Here is a 5872-nt window from a genome sequence, read left to right on the forward strand (position 1 = left end):
CATTGGCTAATATCCTGCTACTACTTAATCATATATTAAACTTTCCATGTTCAAATCACTCATGTGGCTTCTGCCTCTTGACTAAATCTTAACTTATACACTCAATTAAGATATTCAGGACAAGATGGATAATAAGACAACTAAGTTGAAGAAGTGAATGGGCAACTGAAAGTAAAAGAGTCTGGAAAATTATGAAAACACACAAACCAGGAAGGTATGAATGAAATAGACAAGTGTGGCAGAGACTATTAGCTCTTCACTAAAATTGGCCTTTCTCCTCTTTAAAAAAAATTAAATGTTTTATTTATTTCTGAGAGAGAGAGAGAGGGAGACAGCATGAGCAGGGGAGGGTCAGAGAGAGACACAAAATCCAAAAACAGGCTCCAGGCTCTGAGCTAGCTAACAGCACAGAGCCCAATGCAGGGCTTGAACCCACCAACCATGAGATCATGACCTGAGCCAAAGTCAGACGCTTAACTGACTGAGCCACCCAGGCACTCCTGCCTTTCTCCTCTTTAATACTTACAGGATTATAACCAGGCACAGAACTGCCCACTTGGTCTACATTTACTTGCTGCCTTGCAGTTATGTGTGGCCATAGGACCAAGTCCTCACCAATAGAGTATGAACACGAGTGACACATGCCATATCCTTTTCTGGGACTTGAGAGATCATGTATGTCTCTATTACATTCCCTTCCTCCATTCTGGTTGGAACACAGAAGGAGGTAGAGTGGATCAGCTATGACCATATAGATGACAAAAGTGCGCTAAAGGATGACCGAGCAACCGTTTAGAAGGAAGTTAATTCCTGAATGACTGTGATAAACAGAGGTGCCATGTAAACCTGGATTGCTTACCTGAAACCTATCTCATAGAAGGAGGTATGTTTACAGTTATTAAACCACTATAATTTGGAGTCTATTTGTTATAGCAGTTTAGTTTTGTTCCAACTAATATATCTGCCAGGGAAAGTCACTGTTGTTCCTTTGGCTCAAGTCTGTATCTGAACTAGACGTTATTATCTATAGTTGTTCATAAATATTAAGCTATTATCCCACCATTTCCATATCCAAATGTGTTTAATTGAAAATATATTATTCCCAATCTGTAGAACATGGTGTTAATTTTCTTTTCTGTATAGATGCCCGAGTTTAGTGATTCATTATTTACACCCAGTGCTCATGACAACAAATGCACTCTTTCATGCCCATTACCCATTTAGCCCATCCCTCCATCCACATCCCCTGTTGCTGGTATTGTCAATCCCTATTTTGTATTCCTCGTGTCAATAACACATGAACTAAAACTGGGGCTCAGAAGTTCTCTCACCATTATATGAAGAAAACAATAGTTTAAGACTATGTAGGACTATATAAAAATAATTCCTTAACCTTCACTAGTAATTAGTGACATTAAAAAAATTCTGACATTTTAAACAATTATTGAATATGCACCATGTTCCAGGAACCAAAATCTTATTGAACATCGTAGACCTTATCTTTGCCCTTATGGATCTTACAGTTTAATGAGAAAGACAGATATTAAATATATAATTAGAGGGGTTGGGGTGCCTGGGTGGCTCAGTCGGTTAAGCCTCCGACTTTGGCTCAGGTCATAATCTCACAGTTAGTGAGTTCAAGCCCCATCTCAGCCTATGTGCTGACAGTTTGGAACCTGGAGACTGCTTCAGATTCTGTGTCTCACTTTCTCTCTGCCTCTCCCCCACCCCACCAAAATTAAATAAACATTAAAAAAATTTTAAAAAGGTAATTAGAAGGGTTATTTTGAAAAAGAACACCCAGCAAGAATCCAACGAATGCTGTGGTATTAACTCTAACTTATAAATAGCATTATGATGGAGGTCATGTAGAGTTCAAATAGGTCCAGTAAATAATTTACCTGATAAATGCCACAAAGCATTGATTTTTAAATGCATTTGATGTTTAGTTTGGGAACTTAAAACTAGAGTTTTATCATTCAAGAATTCAAAAAGCATTTGCCTTCCTTTTATTGTTCTCTGCAGTTGCATGCCAAAGGATGGTAGGGCTGTGTGAGTGGTTGACTCTGGCAGAGGGGAGCATTTTATCACTGAGATTGTTTGGAATTGTCAGTACATATTATAGTTAAAAGTTGACTAACTTTTGGTCAGTTTATTGCTGTTTAAGATTCACTTCCGACAAAGAACACAACATGGAAGGCACTTGGGGCAGAATATTCCAAGGGTCCTAACCTCTTGCAATGCCACTGATTTTCTGCAGTGATCTTGGAATCACACAGGCAATAATACTCTAAACATTAATGATTCTTTTGAATTGTGGTATTTTATTATTTCTTACCATTTATTATATGGAAGGCATGGTGCTAACTGCTTCCCAGATACTCCCAAATCTCTCATAACAACCTTTTAAAGAAGATAAAAATAGTTTTAAAAAATAAAGTTCAAAACTATTCATTTAGAGTCAGTGATTTTCTATGAGCAAAACAACTGGTAAAGATTTAAAAATTGTTTTGTGCTGTAGAATTGAGTTTTACTTTGTAGACTGAAATAACAGCTATTGTCTGGGAGAGAATTAATTTGACCTCTTTGAAATGCTAATTAAATTCTTATCTACAAACCCAATATTTGCACTGTTGAGCTACGTAAAGGAAATATAAAATCCATAGGCTTGATGAAATGATAAAAGACATTTGTTTAACTAAATCATTAAAAAGGAACAGTCACTTTTATTCTGGGCATATGTTCTGTCCCACATGTAAGAACAAAACAAAATAATACCGATACGTAGAAAGCATTTACACTTAATTGTATAGTGGTGTTTGTTATTTAGGTTGTTTTGACAATACACAGAGGAATAGTTCCTAAATTTTAAAATTATAACAGACTGAGTTAATACGATTATGCCTTCAGATAAACAATTGAATGATTTTAGTTTGATTTCTGTAAGCTTAACAACTTACATTTTCACCAGCTTCCAGGTGTTCACTCCTGTAAGTCAAATATCCTTTACTCGTTAATTTATTTCTATCAACATATTCTAATTTTAATTAAAACATATTCTTAGTAGGAAACTTTATGGCATAATTTTCAGTAGACCTAATCAGTGGCAAGGATTAGTAACAAACAGATACACAATAACCCACACTACACTACATATTTTAAATAATAAGTGCATATTTTCAGACTCCTACTTCAATCCAATTCAAGAAATCCTGCTGTCAAAGTACATCAGTGCAGGGAATTTGGTATACCCACTGGGATTTCCTGATATAAAAAAAAGAAATTCAGGCCAAAAAAATTACTGTCATTTAGTGTAATTCATTTGGCCATGGCTGAATGTTTCCATTTTTAGATTTTTATTTGATTTTATTTTTTAAATTTAATGTTCATTTATTTTTGAGAGAGAGTGTCAGACATACAGAGAGAGAGAGAGAGAGAGGGAGATACAAAATCTGAAGCAGGCTCTAGGCTCTGACCTGTCAGCACAGAGCCCCACGCAGGGCTTGAACTCACAAACCGTGAGATCATAACCTGGGTGGAAGTCAGACACTTAACCGAGTCACCCAGCCACCCTCCTTTTTTAGAATTTTTAAAGAAAACTGAATATATACCAATACTATTTTTCCTCTTTCTTACAGCCCTATCATGATGCCATAAGTTAAATACAATCATAATAAAATAAGATTTTGTTTTATTTTAATTATCTAACTCAAAGTGATAAAAGAAAAACAATAGGTTAACACTTCTCTATAGGTAATGGACTATAGTGCACATAAAAGGACACTATTTATCATATTGATTCAGGTATAGAAATTATTTCCTATTGAAACTAATGTCATGTCACATGTTTCATAAATAAAATTTCCCCATATGAGAAGGAATGCGCATGTTCAGGGTATATGGATGATCGAGAAGGCTAGAGGTGTTGATTTAGATGAAATATAATTGTAGTTGAAAGTCTGATGCTTAAAATCACCGTGAATCAGAATAATGTATACATGGAACAAATCGATCAGCAGGGCTTCTTGAATAACTGACATGTTAGTGAGTCTATATTGAACCAGGATTGAACAGTCAAGTCAGAGTGTCACTCATGATTTACCTGGTGGAACATTTTTTTTGAGTGAAAGTGAGTTATGTCTTTGATTAGAACATACAGAAAAATAGAGCCATCAGATAGACAGAATAGAGATTGACTTGTTTAAAAACTCCTATTGAACCAAAGCCAGTATTTATCCTTTCTCCCAACATAGGATTAAATGACACAGACACAGGTCCCAGTTGAAGCTGCTGTATAAAGATAACAGCAGAGCTTTTGTTATCGCTCTGAATAGACCTTAAAATTAAAAAAAAAAGGCTTATTGGATTATATCTTTTCACTATTTTTTGTATACTAGATGCTTACTCATAAAACTGATGATCAGCGAATTAATCTATCGTACCATTTTTTTCTAGGATAGAACATGATCTACTCCCTGGAATTCCAACATAAGTGGCTCTCTGTTTCCTAAAGATCATCAACATGCTCTTTTTCTCTTCTTCAACTTACAATTTTTTAGTAACGTTTCTGGGGCTTGGGATGAGGAAAGAGATTTCCAGAGGGTCGGACACGTTACAGGACAGCACTGATGTCAAGAAACACAACTATCAGCTAAAGCCCAGTAGCTGAACAGAAGGTTCAGCTCAATAAGGGATCAGAGAGAAAATATTTGTCTAGAAGAAGGTGTCCAAAGAGACAACAGACTTTCTCATGGCCTAATCTACCTAACCCCGTGTCCCCACTTCCCTTCCCTAATTCTTACTCATTCTTCAGATCTCAAGTTAAATATCATTTACAGAGAGATGTCCTCCCTGATCCCCTGATTATGTTAAGTGCCTTGTTATATTCTCATAGCATTCTCCACTTCTTTTTGGTATAATTCATTTGTAGCTTGTTTATCTTATGAAGCTTTTATCTAGTTTCACTGTATATCTCCAGTGCCTTGCTCATAACAGGCACTCAAAAATATTTGTTGAAAGAATAGATAGCTGAGATCAGTAATAGCAATTGCATATTATGATGGGTTTCAAGAGAGAAAATCTAAGATGGAGAGTTTGAGGTTGAGGAGTTGATACTGGATCATTTTTCTGTAACCTTTTTTTTAATAATTTCCTTCCTCTGGTTTGGAGTCACAGCTCTTTGTTTTAGCGTAAAGAATACAATTATCCCAATTATGTCTTGACAGACACAAACATACTCATCTTTATAGTACACAATCTACAATGCCACAATTTCCACCAGCTTAATGAGTGGACCATCAAGCAGCCATTTGAATCTTCTACCCATTCTTTGTTTACATACTTAGAGACTCCAAGTGTTGACAGTAGCTCTGAATTATTTTTAATAGGCTAATGGTTGACATTAAAATAAACCACAAGTACTTGAACATGACAAACATCATATTGAAAGTGTTGTTAATATCATAACTATCTCATGTATTAAACATGTATCTCACTGACCTTAAACTTAAAAACAATAGCAAAGCAATTATGGTCACTACTTCTACTTGATTCTTAATCACTTACTTTGACTCATTCCATGATTACACTTATTCATGGAACATTTCTTGATGATGATACTGCACCAATTCTACTGAATACTGCAGGGCACTAAAATATATTAATGTAAGTTCACTTTGAACATTAACTAGTATTCGTAAACAACAACAACAACCGTGTTTTTATAAAGATCTTACATTCTTCTATAGAGTGCCACTGATAAAACAATTCCCAATCCATATTTAGTCTTCGAGTATCAATGTCCTGCCACTGCAGTATGGACTGTTTTCAATTACTCAGCACTTGCTGCCAGAAATCTTTTCCTTTTCCCTTC

Source organism: Hyaena hyaena, unplaced genomic scaffold (assembly GCF_003009895.1).
Source record: "Hyaena hyaena isolate Hyena2069 unplaced genomic scaffold, ASM300989v1 scaffold_132, whole genome shotgun sequence".
Classification (NCBI taxonomy): Eukaryota; Metazoa; Chordata; class Mammalia; order Carnivora; family Hyaenidae; genus Hyaena; species Hyaena hyaena.